At 43.6% G+C, this 20,702-nt stretch overlaps 1 protein-coding gene across 9 annotated transcripts in view; it reads right to left on the bottom strand.

Annotated features, from left to right (window-relative positions):
* RFFL (ring finger and FYVE like domain containing E3 ubiquitin protein ligase) overlaps window positions 1-20,702 on the bottom strand; it is a 75,317-nt gene that overhangs the window by 42,909 nt on the left and 11,706 nt on the right. For 2 of the 9 annotated variants that reach the window (XM_069602851.1, XM_069602844.1), the window contains exon 1: window positions 11,135-11,275. The exons of 5 other annotated variants lie outside the window; for them this stretch is intronic. The gene's annotated coding sequence lies outside the window, so the exon portion shown is untranslated. Of the gene's footprint in view, window positions 1-10,331; window positions 10,542-11,134; window positions 11,305-20,702 lie in introns of those variants that run through there. 2 more of the 9 variants (XM_069602852.1, XM_069602849.1) reach the window with 2 other exon arrangements.

Raw genomic sequence — 20,702 nt, 5'->3', positions numbered from 1 at the left:
ACAACTTAACGACTAAACCACCACCACCACTCTGAGCTCAGTCACTCAAGTCTGAACACAATCCTGTCTCCAAAATCCTGATCATTTCCAGGTACAAAACGAAATCCATTCAGGAGAACTAGACCTAAATTGTAACGACCAAAACCCTCAGACGGCTTCCTGAGATGCTATATGGAGCTCAGCAGGCCAGTCCTACGTGATGCCACCTCCAATCTCCAACGAGCCAACCTGGACAATATGCTTCCACACTTCTCCTTGCCTTCCACCTCTCGCACACCCTCCAGTCACACGCTGTGGCGAAACACTTTATCCATCTCCCTCTCTAACCTTCTACAGGTCACAGAGCCCATCTTATCCAATCTTATCCATCTCTGCATTCTTTTGCTCCACATCCCAAAATGCTGTGCATCAAACAGAACCACAATAAATATTTGTCATAACAATGAACTTCAAATACGACTTTCCTTAGATCCATTTTGATCTACCATTCCCATATTCTGAGGCCCTCTTCCAATTTACTGAATTCTTATTCTAGCCCTTTCTTCCCCCTCCTTTCCTCAATCTCTCCACACCTGAGCTACCAAATGTTACAGAAAAGTCAGAAGACTTTATTAACTGGGTTTCCAACAAATTCATACAACTGGGACCCAGCCATTCTTGGGCTTGGAAATCTTTATTCATCTCTATTTAATGTCTCATAGCATCTCTCTGAAGAGCAAAGCCATGCAGGATTTAGGACATGGGACCTGGAGTCAGACAGACCTCAAAGTCTTCCTGTGCGACCTCAGCTGAGGTGCTTAGCTTCCCTAAACTTCATCTTTCAGATCTGTAATGCAGGACCTAAATGAGGTAATGAACCCAAAGCCTTAACAACACAGTAAGAGCTCAAAATATGGAAACCATTACTCTTCTGCTTTGTCTAAGAATCTTCTAACCCCTGCGCCCTCTTCCACTCTTTCTTTGTCAGATAACCAGAAATCTCTTCTACTTCCCCAAAACAATTCAGCTGGGTCCCATCCACTGGAGAGGCAATGGTGGTAGAGTGGAGAACGCTGGGGTCAGGAGTTCATCTGAAGCCTCAGATTCCTCAAACTGCAGAATAGTTATTTTAATCTGTTCCTTGTAGAATCACTGTCAGCTTTAAATGGAAAAATATGAAAAAGCAGTAAGCAGAAAAAGAGCGGGGAGAATAAGAGAAGTGATAAGGCTTTCAAGTAAAACCGATCCAGTTTCACATTCCAGTCCTGTCACTGAACTTGTGTGATCCAGGGCAAGTTAATTTCTCTAGCCCTCAGTTTCCTGTCTGTAAAATAGGGGAAATAACTTCACAGGCTTCTTGAGAGGTTTAAAACACTGTGTAGCCTAACTGGCATGTTAATTTCCCATCCTTCTCTCTCCCTTTGCTTTCCTTTCCATCTCAGTTACCAGACCAGTAGAATCCACCATTTTTGACCACTAATTAAAAAAAAAAAAAATTAGCACATCTCCAATATATTTATATTTAACAGCAAATTAGACAAGAATTGCACAAAAAAGCTCTTAATGAACCAGATGTGTGGGTCTGGGTCATTGGTGTGGTCACTCACCTAGAGCCAGACATCTTGATGTGTGAAGCCAAGTGGGCCTTAGGAAGTATTACTATGTACAAAGCTATTGGAAGTGATGAATTCCAGCTGAGCTATTTAAAATCCTAAAAGATGATGCTGTAAAAGTGCTGCACTCAATATGTCAACAAATTTGGAAAACAGCAATGGCCACAGGACTGGACAAGGTCAGTTTTCATCACAATCCCAAAAAAGGGCAGTGCCAAAGAATGTTCAAACTACCGTACAAGTGTGGTCATTTCATGTGTTAGTAAGGTTATGCTCAAAAGCCTTCAAGCTAGGCTTCAGGGGTACATGAACCAAGAACCTTCAGATGTACAAGCTGAGTTTAGAAAAGGCAGAGGAACTAGAGATCAAATTGCTAACATTTGTTGGATTGTAGAGAAAGCAAGGGAATTCCAGAAAAACATCTACTTTTGCTTCATAGACTACGGTAAAGCCTTTGTGTGGATCACAACAAACTATGGAAAATTCTTAAAGAAATGGGAATACCAGACCACCTTACCTGTCTCCTAAGAAATCTGTATGCAGGTCAAGAAGCAAGAGTTAGGAACCGGACATTGAACAACTGACTGATTCCAAACTGGGAAAGCAGCACATCATGGTGTATATTGTCACCCTGTTTATTTACCTTATATGCAGAGTACATCATGGGAAATGCCAGGCTGGATGAATCACAGACTGGAATTAAGACTGCCAGAAAAAAATAACAACAACCTCAGATACGCAGATGACACCACTCTAATGGCAGAAAGTGAAGAGGAACTAAACAGCTTCTTGATGAGGGTGAAAAAGGAGAGTGAAAAAGCTGGCTTGAAACTCAATTTAAAAAAAACTAAGATCATGGCATCTGGTCCCACCACTTCATGGCAAATAGAAGAGGAAAAAGTGGAAGCAGTGACAGACTTTATTTTCTTGGGCTCCAAAATCGCTGTGGACGGTGACTGCTGCTATGAAAATAAGAGACTCTTGTTACTTGGAAGGAAAGCTTTGACAAACGTAGCAAACGTATTTATTAAAAAGCAAAGACAAAGGTATGTACAGTCAAAGCTATGGTTTCTCTATGGTCAAAGCTGACAAAGTATGGTTTCTCTAGTAGTCATGTAAACATGTGAGAGTTGGACCATAAAGAAGAATTGATGCTTTCAATTCTTTCTTTCAGTTGATCGCCAAAAAATTGATGCTTTCAAATTGTGGGGCTGGAGAAGACTCTTGAGAGTCCCTCGGACTGCAAGGAGATCAAACCAGTCAATCCTAAAGGAAATCAGTACTGAATGTTCATTGGAAGGACTGATGCTGAAGCTGAAGCTCCAATACTCTAGCCACCCGATACAAAGAGCCAATTCATTGGAAAAGAGTTTGGAAAACATCTTTCCTTGATGTTGGAAAAGATTGAAGGCAGGAAGAGAATTAGGTGGCAGAAGATGAGATGGTTGGATGCATCACTGACTCAATGGACATGAACTTGAGGCAAACTCTGAAAGATGGTGCAGTCCATGGGGTCACAAAGAGTTAGACACAACTGATAAACAACACTACACAAATAAACTGTGTTCTGTCTAAAGCATAATACTAAAAAGAAATTTCAAAGGGTAAGATAAAAACATAGAAAAACTTAGCTCTAATAATTTCTTCCCATACTCCAAAGGAAGGTTATATCTGTCCCAAGAATTTGGAAATTCATCTTGGAGATCATCATACGTCTATGGAAATTGTTTTGAGACAAAGGTAAACAGAATAGACTTGGTATAGCTCCCAGCACCGTGAATGATACAGAATACATGCTCAGTAAATACTGGTCCATCAAAGATTTTAGAAAACCTGCCTCTACACACACATTTCTCTCTACACACACGTTTGCACAAACTGAGCTCTCAGTTCAGTCTCTCTTCCTCTTCAATCCCCAGCTTCCCCCTGCTCCCCCAGAACAGATGGTGCTCCACTTCACTTCCACACCACACAGTTGTTCATGAACTCTGCTCCTCTCTGCTAAAAGCCCTTTCTCCAAGGTCATCAATGATCTTGTGATAACTAAATGCGTGGCTTTTTCCTACATCAAACCTCGACAACCTCCCAGATACCAATGACCTACCTCGTTCTTCCCTTTGGTTCACGCTGAAAACACAATAGTCTGGCTCTCCTTTGAAGAGCCATTTTCCTCCCTGTCCTTCCCTGGCTCCTCCTTTTGTCCCCTAAATGTCCCCTGGGGCTCTGCACTAACCATTCTTGCTTTCCTTCTCTAGTGAACGCTGTTGGATTTACTTTCAAAATATATCCTGCAAACATCCTGCCTGTGTCCATGGCCATACCCTGTCTTACATGTCACTATCTTTCTCAAGAACTAGAGCAAACTCCTCCTCACTGACCCCTTCATGTTGTTGTTGCTGTTTCATTTTTTTATATTTATTTATTCATTTATTTTTGGCTGCATCGAGTCTCAGTCACTACACGGGGGCTTAGTTTCCCATCGGAGTGTGAGATGTTAGTTCCTTCGTCCCCTGCATTGGCAGGCCAATTCTTAACCACTGCGCCACCAGGGGAAGACCCTAGCGCCCTCTTTGCCACTCTATTCTCCACACAGTAGTCAAAGTAAACTTCTCTTTTAAAATATGTATTCTGGAAAAATAAATCAAATACAAAATACTGTTACTCTCCTGCTTGAAGGCCACCGTGCCCTCTTGTAAAGCCTACACTCCCTATATGGCCTTCAGAGGCCCCAGGTGATCTGGGCCCTGCCTGCCTCTCCCACTTTACCCAGTGCTGCCCACTCCCATCGGGGCTTCCCTGGCGCCTCAAACTATAGAGCCTGCCTCCAGTGTGGGGGACCCGGGTTCGACCCCTGGGTCGGGAAGATTCCCTAGAGAAGGAAATGGCAGCCCACTACAGTATTCTTGCCTGGAGAATCCCATGGACGGAGGAGCAGGCTACATGGGGCTGCAGAGAGTCGGACACAACTGAGCAACTAACACACACACCCACCCTCTTCACCAGCCATCATTCCCGTTCACCTCACTCTACACCCTTGGTGGTCTCCTTTTATTTTGACTCCCTCAAAAAAAAAAAAAGTTTCATGTATTACTGTGGCTCCTCTCCTGCCAGGAGCATCCTCCAGAGCTCTTCACAAAGTCGGCTCCTTATCGGTCAGGCTTCAGCTCACCCTCCGGACAATGCTGTTGTCTGGCACACAGTGGAAGCTCACTAAGTCTGGTGAACAGATTCCTCCGTCTTAGTCAGACAACTCCAAATCTAAGTATCTGGACTCAATCTCACCCTTCAGTGTTAGCAGCAATTTCCAAATGGCTGCTCAACATCCAGACCTCAAATCTAGCACACCACGGACACTCAAAACCAAACCCTTCATCTTTCCCAAACAAGTTCCTCCAATCTTCTGAAATTATATGGGTAACATAACCCACAATTTCTGCTTCAGGAATGTGAATTTCCCATTCATTTGCTACACCTGTCCAAAAATTCTAATCACCCATGAAAACCAAATTCAAATTTCACTTCATTCATTCACGTTTTCAATCAACCACTTATTCATTCAACAAATAGTTACTGAGTACCTTTTATGAGACAGACACTATGTTAAGATACTGGAAAGCAAAGCAGACCTACTTTTATCTATTATATACCAGTCAAATAATCACACAAATATTTCATTATAAACTAGGAATTGCTATGAAGGAGAAAGTGCTATGAAGGAAAACGAACTCTGAGAAAACATAAGCGAGGCATCAAGAAACACTCCTTCGGTGCTCTATTGACTCAATGAGATGTAATTCACAGGCTCCAGCCTGGAAGGTGGAGGCTGCAAGGCAAAGGCGTCATCAGCCAAGTCCTAGAAGCATGAGGACGCCAGCAGGCCTATTTTAAGGCGCCTACCGTTCTTCTCCTTCACTTCCCTATTTAAGTGGTTGCACTAAGCCTTAGTTGTACCATGTGGGATCTTCAGTTGCAGCATGTGGGCTCCAGTTCCCAGACCAGGGATCAAACCAGGGCTCCTGCATTGGGAGCCAGACGTCTTAGCCACTGGACTATCAGGGAAGTCCCCACCTGCCGTTCTGCTTCATATGCTATACCTGCTCCATCGGTCTTGCTCCCTCCCCTCACCCCAGCCTCATTTTACTGACAGTTACCTGAGAGAAAGGACGCAGAATGTGTGAACACCCGCAGGAGATACTGAGTCACATGTGTGATGCCTAAGGAGACTGTGCTTATAAAAATCTCCCAGATGACTCTGATATGCAGCTGAGTGTGTAAAGTACACGCCCAAACCACCTACTCAATAAATATGCATTGATATAATTATCTCACTTAAAATCTCTAAGGTCAGTGTGGCCAGTTGTTTCCAGAACTGACCACAATAATCCCAAGCATGCTACATGCCCTCCTGCAGTGTGACTGACACTCTACCCTGTAAGAGGTGGCACCCACGTCCCCTCCCCTTGGATGTGGGCTACATGCGTGACTGACTTAGACCAAAAAAATGGGGCAGAAGTGTCTGTATGAAACATGGGCCTAGACCTTAAGAGGACCTGCAGCTGCACGGTGGCCCCCTGGGAAGCCCAACAGCACATGAAAAAGCTGCCCAGCCTGGATTAATGAACGATGAGAGGCCGTGAGAGACAGGGACCTCACGGAGGACAACCAAAATGTCCCAGCCAACAGCACCAAGGCCCAGACATGAGTGAAGTCATCTTGGATCCTCCAATCTAATCAACATCAATGGAGCAAAGTGGTATGTCCTCCTCCTCTGAATTACTAACACACCGAATCACAAACAAAATGTCACCTGAAGCCACCAAAAGTTTTAGGACGCTCTGTTACACAGTCATGGATAACTGACAGTCAGAAATTCAACGCTCTTTCAGCAGTCATTCAAAGGTTTCCCAACTTTGATGATCAAGAAACTCTTTCTCATATTCATTAAAAATCACTCCTCCTTCAACTGAAGCCCATTTCCTCTGAAATCTTTGAAGTACAAGAAGACCAATTAATCAAAATCCTCCCGGCAAAAACTATTCTTATACTTGAAGATGGTAATCAGCCACCCCTCAGCTCTTGCTTCTCTAAGCTAAAATCTTTTTTTTTTTTTTAACATATAACAATAAGGACTTTTTAAAAAACTTTTTAATTATTTTTATTCTTAAGTATGGGAGGACCAAAATTGGATCCCACATGCCAGTGTAGACCAGAGGTTATGTCCCTGATGGTTCCTCTTTTTATAATCAAATTCCACAGTCCCACATATGGCATGTTAGTCCCCCAAAAGTTGTGAATAAACATAATCATTTACTGGAATTAAGGTGAAACTCCTTCTGTTCTTAACACTCAGCTTATCCCATTTTGTGATGAGTCCCTTCATTCCTCAACCTGGTCTGACACTCCACTATTGAGTAGATTTTAATAACTTCTAGATATTTGAAGCACAACAGAAAAGCTTGAGGCTGGAGTGGGAGTACCATTCCTTTCGAGCAAGGTCTCCGACCACGGTCCAGGCCTCTTCAAGGCCAAGCAGGCTCTAGGCACCTCCTCCATCCGCCCTGAAGATAAAGTGACCTTACAGAAGGATAAGACCTTTAGCACTCACTTACTGAGCAAAGGCACCTTTCTGTCCGGGCTTTCTTGGTGGTGCAGTGGTAAAGAAGACACCTGCCAATACAGGAGACGGGTTCAATCCCTGGGTCAGGAAGATCCCCTGGAGAAGGAAATAGCAACCCACTCCAGTATTCTTGCCTGGGAAATCCCAAGGACAGAGGGGCCTGGCAGGCTACAGTCCCTGGAGCCACATGTATGGACATGACTTAGCAACTAAACAACCACCACCTTTTCTATAGAACACAACAAGGTATATTTAACTACAAAGAGAGAAGCCAGGTGCTTACAGCAGTGTAAAAACATGTTTTCCCTCTGAATCTTACATGAATGTATGCTTCAATGTCAGAAGTAGCTTTACAATCACCGATAAAATAGGCATAATAAAGCCTACCCAACACAGGGTCTTATAGGTATCAAATAAAATGACACAAGGGAATAATTCTGTAAGGTACTGTATTACTTAGGTGATGATCTAGAACTAGGTTTCAGGAAGTCCTATCAATCTTCAAATTAATTTTGGATGGTTACCTGAGGGTTCCAGGTGACATATACGGAACTAGCACTATGGGCTCAAGTTCATTAAACAGGAACCAAAACCACACTTTCTAACTAGAGAGCTTATGGGTTTTCTAATACTGCCAAGTCTAATAAAGATGTTTAGGCTAGTGGTTTGACCTTCAGCCACTGTCTGACGGTGCTGAGCTTTAGGCCAAGGACCAGGTTCAGTGAAGGAATTCAACAATCCAGCAGAAGAGACAGGCTTTGCTGCAGAAGTTCAAATAAGGAAAAACTCTACCAGAGGAAGTCAGGGAAGGTGTAACATATGACCTAGGTCTCCTAGGGGATGACTAACTTTGCCTGTCAGAGAAGGAAGGACCCCCTAGAAAAAGGCACTGTCCTAAAAGGACGTGGTATAATCAGGGACTGGAAAAATGGAAAGGTCAGTGAGGTTGAAGAAAGGAGAGGGAGGAAGATAAAACAAGTAAGAGTTGAGACTTCCCTGGTGGTCCAGTGGTTAAGAAAGACTCTGCCTTCTAATGCAGAGGGTATTGGTCAATCCCTGGTTGGGGAACTAAAATTCCACATGCTACAGAGTACAGCCAAAAAGTAAAAAAAGGAAAAGTAAATAAAATTTAAACATTAAAAACAGAACAAGCAAGAGTAACAGGTAGGGTATGGTCAAACTGTAAAGGATTTTACCTCTCCAGCTAAGGAGGAAACAGGGACCCAACGCCACTCTGACATCCTGACGGTAAAAAGATTAGATTTGGCCTTTAGTAACACAACTTTCATAGAAGGCGATGGCACCCCCACTCCAGTACTCTTGCCTGGAAAATCCCAGGAATGGAGGAGCCTGGTGGGCTGCAGTCCATGGGGTCGCACATGGACACAACTGAGCGACTTCACTTTCACTTTTCACTTTCATGCATTGGAGAAGGCAATGGCAACCCACTCCAGTATTCTTGCCTGGAGAATCCCAGGGATGGGGGAGCCTGGTGGGCTGCCATCTCTGGGGTCGCACAGAGTCAGACACGACTGAAGCGACTTAGCAGCAGCAGCAACACAACTTTGGCAACAAGAAATGAGAAGCACTGGAGCAGAGGAAGGTGCAGGGTGACACGACAAAAGCACCTAAGGTCTGATAAGGCTCTGAATCAGAAGGTACAAAAGCAAATCCCTAGAGGCAAAGTATGTAAAACGTGACATCTTCATTGCGTAAGACCGGGGAGTATGTGTAAGCCGGGTGGAGAGCAGGCCTTGCCTCAAAGTGTTCACACGCAAAATTTTAAGCTTCAGGGCTGGTTAAACAAAATATCTAGTTTTTGACCTCTGATAAATGAAAGCAGTACAGTGGGAATGAAGGAAAGACACACATCAAACAGCACTCTGATATAATCGAAAGGGTTGAGCAACCATAGATTTAGCATATTTAGAGATGTGAGGCACAAGGAGAATGAAGGAGGAAGATCTGGTGCATATAATCAACAGACTTCAAACACACAGCAACATGAGCAGATAACAGATACTGGGGAGGGGAGAAAAATGACTTGTTCTGCACGTGTTGAATTTAAAATGGCTTTTGAATGACCCTGGTAGCTTTGAACGACCCAGCTGGAGCATGTCAAGATTTGTCAAGCTGGTACTACTTAGTCATAAAAAGGAATGTACTTGACTCAGTAACTAATAAATAAGGTGGATGAGCCTAGAGCCTGTTATACACAGTGAAAGAAGTCAGAAAAACAACTATCGTATACTAACGCATGTATGTGGAATCTAGAAAGATGGCACTGACGAACCTATCTGCAGGGCGGCGGTGGAGATGCAGACACATAGAACAGATTTGTGGACACAAGAAGGGAAGGAGAGGGTAGGACGAACTGAGAGAAGAGCACTGAAACCTATATGTGCAAAATTAGACAGCAAGTGGAAATTTGCTATATGACACAGGGAGCTCAAAGCCAGCACCCCACGACAACCTGGAGAGATGGGATGGGTAGGAGATGGGAGGGAGGCCCAAGAGGGAGGGGACGCACGTATACCTACGGCTGATTCATGTTGGTGCATGGCAGAAACCAACACCATACTGTAAAGCAATTATCCCCCAATTAAAAATAAGTAAAAAATTCTTAAAAAGACTTGTCAAGTTGGAAGTAAGGATCTGAAGTTTGGGAGACACAACTGGGCTGGTAAGGCACACTGAGGACAGACAGCTGAATTCATGGACCTATCTGAGGTCTTTAAAGGAAGCGGGCGGGAGAAGAGGGAAAAGAAACCCAAGACAGAGCCCTGGAGCATGCCGACATTTATGGACTAACCAAAAGAAAATGAGAATAAACAACGGAAGGATGCTCTGGAGCCTCAAAGCCACAGGAAGAGGGTTGCTGGGGGCGGGATAAAAAGACCAGTTCGATAGTGCCAAATGGTAGGCAGAGATTAAGTGAGATGGAGGCTGAAATCAGGACCAGGACACTGGGTCTGGAAATTAGGAGTTTCCTTGCAATCTTCAGGAAAACAGAAGCAGGGGGATGGGGACAGAAGTCAAAGTAACGAAGAGCTTCTAACAGGATCAGAGCTGAGGAAGCTCAGTGCAGTTCATGATCATGCTCCCCTTCCTGAGAACCGAACCTATGCCAAGCACGCTGGATGTAACGCTAACAAAACTGGTGCTGCTTCTCAAACATATCCTGTGATGAGGGAAACACAGGGTTCTCCCGAGCACTCATCCAGTCTTGGTGAGGAAGAGGAGACTTCCCAGAAGTGATGTCCAGGCTAGAGCAAGTTGGCCGGCGTATGCTGGGTCAGGGTGTCTCAGAGATGGCTTGCTTGTACAAAGGCCTGAAGTAAAAGAGAACACAGACCCTACAGGGTAACTGCAAGGAGCAGGGGCAAACTTGAAAGGGCAGATGGATTACTGCCCAGTGATGAGGCTGGAGCTCTATGAAATTGAGAGGTGAAGAACAGGAAGAAAATCGGGCAGCAGTCTGAACAGAGAGCGGGAAGAAGGGGAGGTTCTTCATAACACGTCGGAAACAGCCTGCTAAGATCGTGTTCTCTGCAGTGCAGTATCACAGTCAGTGAGCAGAAAAGCAAATGTGTCCACCCCTCTCTAACAATGGGTTATTGTGACTAAACTATTTCTTACAAGACACAGAAAGAACAGAGACTACGAGAGCAAAAGACAGATAAAGCTGTAAACCTAACATTTTTTATTTCTCTGAAGTTATATAAAAAACGGTCTTATTAGGTCCAAAACCACATCCCAAACAAAATGAAACTTCCCCTCACATCCCCTCTGAAGAGCTCAAGGACTGACTTTCAGACAACCAAATCAATCTGGCGTTGACTCACGTCTGAAGACTAAGACTCACTCCAGTTTCTGCTGCAGCTCGGTCTAGCTCATGACACTCAAGAGAAGAGTCAGGGGTTACCTGATTTTGCCTATTTCAAAATATGGCCAGGGCAGACAGCCAGCTGCCTCCGGTTCCTGCCGCTGCTGAGGTCTTTTGGAGGCCCGTTGAGATGAGATCATCTCGGGAACCAACAGCAGTGGCTTTCAGGCAGTGAATGGTGCTGCCTGGGGACGTATCTTTGGTAAGCTAGATTGCAACAGAGCAGGCGGTTTACCCAGGGCAGTGCTGACTCATGCCAGGCAAGACTCTATTTCCCAAACAACTCAGCCTGAGCCAACCGCAATCAACTGCAATCCAGAAAAGAAGAGGTGCCCCACTGATTCTTTTTTAAATATGAAGCTGGTTATCAGGAGGCCGGTGGACCTATTCCCAGGCTGCTGATCATCAGGGAAGCTCCTGTGGCCAGTCACCTTCTGAAATTTCATCTGAGAGCCTCGGGGCTCTGGACAGCAAGATTACTGAAATTCTGCAGATTACCCCAAGAAGCTGATAAGGAAGTCACTTCACGTTTACAAATTGGAGCATCTGGGTCAGAGGACTGAGGGAACGTGCCCAGGCCGGGCTAGCTGGTCAAATCATTAGAGTGAATTTTGTCAGTCCCGACCAGGCTCGTGGCTCCTTCCCCACCAGGCCTTCTTTGACCTCTCTGATTCTGGAGACAACTCATGTTCTCTAATTAACGCAGATACACAGGAGGGTTGTTGTTGTTATTGTTGTTGAATCAGCTGCCACATATTCTCTATGCTAAAGCTCAATTATCCACCATCACACCTACTAGATGTTTAAGGAACCATAGGAGGCTATGAAAATCACATTGACACTTCTAAAAGAAAAAAGAATCCTTAAATTTATGGCAAGTCTCAGTTATTGGTCAGCTTATTAAAAAAAAAATCGATTCTAGAACAACTGGCTCATCAACAGCTATTAATTATTATTGAATTTGCTCTGACAGGCGAGAACTGGCAGCGGTGCCAGACAAAGAAAACAAGAGATGAAGTCCTTGCTTCCCCGGGTGTTCACTTGACAAGAAGGAAACTAGAGTTCACATCAGATCCTTCTGTTCCCTGCTCCAAATTTCCCACAGACATCAGCTATTCCTCAGCATGGACTCTCAAAGCCACCACACCTAGCCTTGTTCATCCCGTCAGGTAGGTCTCTCAAGGTGTCGGACTCTGGATGTAGCTGCCAATCCAGTCTGTCCTTTGGTAAACATTAGGATTCATTAAATTGTACATGTAGATTGTCAGAATTAGGGTTTCAAAAACTATGCTATTTAATTCAATTCCTTTTCACGGAGCTAGTTAAAAAAAAAAAAAGGTATTTATCCAACTCAATGTCCCTTAATTACATTATTCCAGCAGGATAACCATGCTGGGCTTTTAGGTTTTATAAAATGTTCCCTCCTTTATTTCCTCCTCCTCAGTGTTTTCCTTTTTTCAGAAAATAGCTGTGTTTAAAGAAGTTTTCCTACGGTATGTGTTAATTAGTCTTTCCAATGACAGAAGCATCTTTACAGCGGTCGACAGCCATTATCTCACAGACCACACTTTAAAACATATTTCTGTCATTGACGATAAGTCACAAACATCCTAAGATGGAGCAGCTTTCAAGGTACACAGAGTAGAGACAAATACGGAAACAAAGACAGAGGATTGTTAGACCCTTCTGACTCATTCTCTATTAGCAAACTTTAAATGAGGAAGATAAAGTCCAGATGGTTCTGTGCCCAGGAAATAAATGTAAACGATGTGAGGAGCAACAGAAGCATGGGAACTTCCTAATTCTGCTAAGACAAGCGCCGCTCAGCAGGTGAGGAGGGCTGTCTCAGATTACCCTTTCCCTCCGTGGGATTTTGCACAGTTCTGAACAGTTCTCCCCGCCCCCCCCACACACACACATATAACCACACTCCATCCGTGTTCCCTCTTTTAATCAGGAAAAGGCTGAGAATCACAGATGGACAGCTTTAAAAAGACGTTACATTTGAACTAATAGCTTCAGGCACTTGAGATTTTATAAGGTTAAATGGAAACTCTAAGAATGTGAGACTGGGGGACCTCCCTGGCCATCCAGTGCAGAGGGCATGGGTTCGATCCCTGGTCAGGGAGTGAAGATCCCACATGCTTCATGGTCAAGCAAACAAAACAAAACAGAAGCAATACTGTAACAAATTCAATAAAGACTTTTTAAAAATGGTCCACATTAAAAAAATATATCTTAAAAAAAACAGGAATATGAGACTGTGTGAGAAATAAACAAGATAGTCATGGCTTTGTGCTTAAGCTCTTTCAATATACTATCTTAAAACTCAGAGCAAAAAATGTATATATATAAATAAAAAAATAAAACTCAAACAAGTGATTCAGCACCCAAGGCGCTATAGGTTTACTTCTGATGTGTAGTAATGAGATATTTAATATATGCATGTATGTATGCATTTGTGTGTATGTACATATACACACACACTCACTCTCTGCAAACATCATCCCCATTGTTTTACGTGAACAGAAATATGTAGTGTCATTTATAGCCCACCTTTGGTTTTTTGTTTTTTTTTTCTGATAGATCTTAACATTTTAAACAAGCAGGTGTCAAAAGAAATTAAAATACTCATTTCTTAGGATTCTGTACTCTTCCAAATCCATAAAAAGTTACCAAATATGTACAAAAAGATATGGTGGGGAACTGAAATGGGAGCAGATCAAGGAGGTATTTTAGCTTTATCAATGTCTGAATGCTCTTTTTACAACAAGCATATATTCAAATATTCCTCAGCTGATCACCAAAGAATTGATGCTTTTGAACCGTGGTGTTGGAGAAGACTCTTGAGAGTCCCTTGGACTACAAGGAGATCAAACCAGTCAATCCTAAAGGAAATCAACTCTATTCATTGGAAGGACTGACGCTGAAGCTCTAACACTTTGGCCACCTGATGGAAGAGCCAACTCATTAGAAAAGACCCCGATGCTGGGAAAGATTGAAGGCAGGAGGAAAAGCGGAGGACAGAAGATGGGATGGTTGGATGGCATCACGGACTCAACGGACATGACTTTGAGCAAACTCTGGGAGATAGTAAAGGACAAGAAAGCATGGCATGCTGCAGTTCATGGGGTCCCAAAGAGTCAGAGATGACTGAGCAACTGAACAACAAATTTAAAATCCAGTTTAAAGTTTTAAATTGTTTACTGTTTATAAACTACTTGAATCTTTTCCCCTTCTCTTTCCTCTCCACGCACCCCTTTTACCTGCTTCCCCATTTCTGGCATCCTAAGTAATACTGCACATTTCCTCTTTTTAACAAAATTAATCTTATTTATGTCCACATCCTTCTTCTATTTTTTCCCCCACATCCTTTTACCGATTGAGAAGACAGTAAATTGATAAACCAAAATTTCCAGGAACCAGTGGCTTTCCTACTTTGTTGATAATTAGAGACACTGACAAATTATAATCCTGGATGTTTAGGAATCTCATAACTCCCCTCTTTTTTTTTTCTTTAAATTAGAGTACCTACTCTTCAAAAAAGACAATGAATGTCAACCAAATAGCAATCATCTAATAAATCACAGAAATTAAGCATGAAAATGAAGAGGACTTTAGGATACTTGAGAATCAACTCTAGGGGTACTTGAGAATCAACAGGGGTGCTTACTGAAAAGTTATCACTTCCCAATCCAGTCTCTCAGACACTGAATTAGCAGAAGTGGAAGGAGGCCCCAGAATGGGAATGTTTAATAAGCATCTCCCTTTCCTAAGTGACTCTGACACAAACAGCCATGTCATGTTTTGAGAGGCAGGTCATAGTGCTGTTCCCTAAGCGCTGTAAAATAAAGCGTGTTTCCCTTGGTAGTATTGTTACCACTCCCTCCCCCTATCCCCCACACCCACCAAAGACCCCCAAACTGAACAGGAGCCTCACAGGGCAGGTCTTAGACATTAGTCCCCTCACCCACAAGAACCATCAAGAATATAACAACTGGACTTCCCTGGTGGTACAGTGGATAATAATCTGCCTGCCAATGCAGGTGTTCCATCCCTGTTCTGGAAGATTCCACATGCCTCAGAGCAACTACTGAACCTGCACATTCTAGAGCCCATTCTCTACAAGAGAAGCCACTGCTGGGAGAAGACCATGCTGAGAGGGCAGAGAGCAGGCCCTGCTGGCCACAACTAGAGAAAACCCGTGCAGAGCAACAAAGACCCAGCACAGCGAAAAATAAATAATTGTTTTAATAAGACTATATAACAACTGAACTGTATTTATTTTGGACCGGTATTTTCTTCAAGCCTCCAGAGGCAATTATCCTAACTACTCTTAAGGATTTTCGCTGTCACCCACAGCCCTGTTAGACAGAGACGTTTTCACACCTGGGATGCAATACAAGGAGCTTATTGGAATTTTTACAGCTGTGAAAATTAAAGTTCACTTGGCTCAACAGAATAGTCAAATACAACAAAGGAGAAAACCTCCCCGAAGGCATGGGTTGAAAGGAGAGGCTTTCGATTTTCTGATGAGACCGTTTTGCCCAGAAATTCAAACCATGGGGTGCTATAGAGCTCATATGTCTTGCAAGTACCCAGATGCCAACTTATCACCACAGCATCAGCCGCCGCAGGCTTTCTGTAACGTTTGGAAGCACAACCCTGTGGGATAAGATGGCCTCTCCTGGGAGTCACAGGCTGTCGCCACAGCAGGGATCTTTCCATCTTGGGGCCAGAAGGACCAGGCAGTCGGTCCTTTTAATCTTTAACGAGCCACTTTAGTGTCTGGATATAGGGACCGACACTGAATAAGGCTCAACCTGCTTCACAGCACTGTGCTGCAAAACCACCCGCGAGCTGCAGGAGGGTGTGGATGCAAGCCAAGCCTGTCCCCGGGGGTACAGCTCCCACAACCTGTTCTATAATGCAATCTGGGCACTTTATTATCCACTGCGGCATAATACTTCAAAGGACAGAAAGGTATCCGATACCAAGGGCACTGCAACTGCCTACCTCGGGCACAGTGAAATGCCGGGAACTGAAAAAGGAGCAAGACCACAGGAAGGAGACTCCTAAGCTGACGGGACACAGTCTGACGACCTGATGACAAGTCTGGGAGAAAGGAAGTCTGCGACATGACCAAACTGCTATCCTGGACAGCTCTCTTTAGAAACCTGGCAACAGAAATCTTGGAAGTCACTGGATGGGTGTAATTTTCTATACAAAGCTATTTCTTAATTTTTTTACCCCCCTGAGCTGCTAATACAGAAGAAGGGCAGGGAGAAGGAACCTGTCATCTAACTCCATCAACCAAGCAACCCCAATAGCTTCATAATGAAGTGACTGGTAAGCTCATGTCCTATTCCCCAGGAGCCACCGTCTCAGAACAAAGATCCTGTAATTCAACTTTGAAGACTTCCTTAATTCATAACTCTTTTTTTTTTTTCCTTTTAAAGATTTTTTTAGGAACTTCCCTGCAGGTTCAGTGGCTAACACCTGGGTTCGATCCCTGGTCAGGGAATTAGACCCTACACGCCTCAAGGAAGACTGAATATCCTGCAGACCAGTACTAAAACCCAGTGCAGACGAATAAATTAAGAAAAAACAAATTATTTTGATGTGCACCATTTTCAAAGTCTCTATTGCATCTGTTACAATATTGCTTGTTTTATGGTTTCATTCCTTGGTCCTGAGGCATGTGGGATCCTAACTGCCCAAACAGGGATCAACCCCACTCCCTGCACTGGAAGGCAAAGTCTCAACCAGTGGACCTCCAGGAAAGTCCCCATATTTCTTATTTACTCTGTAGCTCTGGATTCGTCTCTTCCCCAAATACACATCCACACATTCTCTCTCTCTCTTTCCCCTCTCCATCCTCTTCTCATTTTGTCTCTCCTTGCTCATGCTCTGCCTCCAGTAAGTCAAAGTTCCTAAATTTTTCACCCGGGTTTCCACTAAGAATGCCACCAGATAAAGTTACCTTCCTTCAGCTTCCTAAGTCTAGAGGACCTTTGTTGACACGTGTTTCATCTTGATGGGTGATTGCTAAGCCATGCAGATAAAATTACCTGTTCACCTACAGTTACCCTTCATACTGGCTTCCATAGGCTATGGAAATAAAAAGGGTAAGGCTTCACAGCCAGAATGTCCCATCAAGGTAATCAAAGTAATGGAAGAGGCAGAGAAGACAGAAGGAGAGATTTCAAAATAAAAACCAAGTTGTGCATTTCAGCAGCACTTAAGAAAACACTCCATCTGACTAAGCAGCCAAAGAGTGGACAAACACCCAGAGGACTATACACTCTCTTAATGATTACTGCACTCACAGTTCTTGCTTCCTTCAAGGCTCTGCAAGAAATCACATCATAAAGTCAGACTTGCATTATATACAACAGACTGGAGAGACAGAGCCCAACACCTAGAATTCTAAGGATTTACTTGCAAATAAAGCCACACACTTATTTCAATTCAAACTCAATTAACAAGGAGTAAAAGACATTATTTGGGTCTTTTAAAGTTATCACTCTCATCTTTTTTACAATAGAGAAAGGAACCCAAAGTTTTGTGGTGGCTCAGACGTCTGTTTGCAATGAGGGAGACCAGGGTTCAATCCCTGGGTTGGGATGGTCCCCTGGAGAAGGAAAGGGCACCCCACTCCAGTATTCTTGCCTGGAAAATCCCATGGACGGAGGAGGCTGGTAGGCTACAGTCCATGGGGTCGCGAGGAGTCGGACACGACTGAGCAACTTCACTTACTTCACTTGAACATTAAAAAATGAATCACAGGGGAAAATGCCCACAATATTCCATCCATGGGGGTTGGGGCGGGGGGGGTGGTCAGTACAGGCAGCAGGTGGAAAACACACACACATACACACAGAAGACATACATACATATAGAGAGACAGAAAACATACACACAGAAGACATACATACATAGAGAGAGAGACAGAAAACATGGTTCAAAAGTCTAGAGCCGCTCAACAGCAGTTACTTTTGGTAGGGGTGAAGGTTTATTCTTTGTTTTCTACATACACGTTTGTGCTATTTTAGTACTTAAATGAGCAGTGTTAAGCTAATTAACGTTATCAGAAATGAAGTAAATAAAGTACCTAAGATCACTGGACAAAGAAAATGAAATTTGAAGGACAAATTGTCAGTTTGAAAAACTGAACAAGTTCAGAACAATTTGAACAAGTTCTTAGGGCCATTCTGGGCCAAATTTTCAGCATATTTAAGGCTGCATTCACTGAGGTAAACCTGTAAAGAATTAACCAGAATTCAGTGTTGGGACAGCAGCTGGTTCATTCAGCTGTCATTCTGAGGCAGGTGCTGAGATGTGCCAGGTCCTGCCAGGGAAGGGGGAATGTGAATCTCATGCTCAGGGTCCCTCAAGGTTAGTCTTGGTTAGTCTTCCCTCTCTCGAGGACACCAAAGTGAAAGTGAAAGTCGCTCGGTCCTGTCCAACTCTTTGTGACCACATTGGATTTTACAGTCTATGGAATTCTCCATGCCAGAATACTGGAGTGGGTAGCCTTTCCCTTCTCCAGGAATCTTCCCAACCCAGGGATTGCACCCAGGTCTCCCGCACTGCAGACGGATTCTTTACCAGCTGAGCCACCAGGGAAGCCCAAGAATACTGGAGTGGGTAGCCTGTCCCTTCTCCAGCGGATCTTCCCAACCCAGCAATCAAACTGGGGTCTCCTGCATTGCAGGTGGATTCTTCACCAGGGCAGAGGATTAAAAAGCAGGTCGACAGACCACTGACCACTGTCCTGAGACACAGCCACATGGAGGGCTAACCACAACTCAAAAATCTCTGCTCTCTGGCAATCAAATCAGTTTTACAAGTAATCTGATGAATTTAAAAACCAGATACGCTACTTGTTTTAAAAAGTTAAAAAGTGGGAACAATACCAAATGCTGGCGAGGATGCAGAGAAACTAGATCTCATACTCTGCTGGTGGGACAGACTGCAAAATGGTAGAGTGCTGGGCAAAACAGTCTGGTAGTTTCTTTAAGAGACTGAAGATATACTTACTCTGAGACTCAGCAATTACATTCCCGGGCACTTAACCCAGAGAAATTACAGCCTGCATCCACACAAATACCTGTATACAAATGTTCATAATGGCTTTACCTGTAACAGCCCCAAACTGGAAACAACTCACATGCCCTACAATAGGTAAATGGTTAAAAAACTGTGATACATCCAAGGCATAGAACACAAACTTATGGCTACCAAAGGGGAAAAGAGGTGAGGGAGAGATAAATTCAGAGTTTGGGATCAACAGATACAAACTACAACATGTAAAACAGATAAAACAAGGTCCTACTGTACAGTGCAGGGAACGATATTCAGTATCTTGTGATGAACCATAATGGAAAAGAATATGAAAAAGAATATTATATATATATATATATATATATATATATATATATATATATATATGCTGAATCACTTTGCTCTACACCAGAAATGAAAAGAACATTGTAAGCCAACTATACTACAATTTAAAAAAAATAGTGACCCATCCATACTACTTAGGCTATTTAGCAATGCTGCTACTGCTAGGTCACTTCAGTCGTGTCCGACTCTTAGTGACCCCATGGACTGCAGCCTACCAGGCTCCTCCGTCCATGGGATTTTCCAGGCAAGAGTACTGGAGTGGGTTGCCATTGCCTTCTCCTGTAACTGCATAGTGATACACCAATTCAACTTACTGCTATGGGGGGAAAACACCATTTAATGAGACATGAAGACAAAGCACAAACCCGACTAAGTGGACACACGCTGTGGACCACAGCACTGCTATGACCAGAGCAAGTGGGGGGAGGGGGGAGGGGAGAAAGCATTAATAAATACAGCTAAATACAACATGACTAAATATAACTTGGATGGAGGGCATCATGCTAAGTGGAAAATGCCAATCTCAGAATGCCACATGCTGTTACGGTTCCATTTCCATAACATTTCAGAAAGGATAAAATTATAGAGATAGAGCACAGATTACTGCCAAGGCTTAGAGATGTTGGGGGAAAGGGACGTACGTGACCATAAAGGTGCAATTACAATTACTCGTCCAAATATCCAACCACTATGGGGAAATAAGGAAGGCGAATCGTTTGTAAGGCAAGCATATTATTTCGTATTATTCTGCTGTCCCTTCGACGCCAGAAATAAAAAAGAAAAAAAGATTCTTTAAGTGTGGGTTGGTTGCTGGCTCAACCATCTGAAGTGTATCTCAGATGTTGCCTGTGCCCCATCCCTCCCGGGGCTTTATCAGAGCTTCCCCGGGGCCAGAAGCAAAGAGCCAGGACGCAGCAGAGGTAACCCATGCAGAGTGAACTCTCACCGCAATTTCAGCTCAGCATGCGGCCCAAAGTGCCCTGCTTGAACTCAAAAGCATCTGAGAACTACGGCAATTAGACAAATCAACTGTGAAAGATGTGGTTACCAGATCGGGTAGGCACCTCACATGGGACAGGCTTCTTACTACAAATAGCTTTGGCTACAAACGTCTCTAAAACAAGAGGGTGAGGTTGGTGGGAAAAATGTCAATGATGCTTCCTCTGCGATTCTCTCAGCCAGTCATCACATGTAT

This window comes from Ovis canadensis, chromosome 11 (genome assembly GCF_042477335.2).
Source record: "Ovis canadensis isolate MfBH-ARS-UI-01 breed Bighorn chromosome 11, ARS-UI_OviCan_v2, whole genome shotgun sequence".
Lineage (NCBI taxonomy): Eukaryota > Metazoa > Chordata > Mammalia > Artiodactyla > Bovidae > Ovis > Ovis canadensis.
The sequence above is the reverse complement of the archived record's forward strand: the minus strand, read 5'-3'. Positions and strand labels throughout refer to the sequence as shown.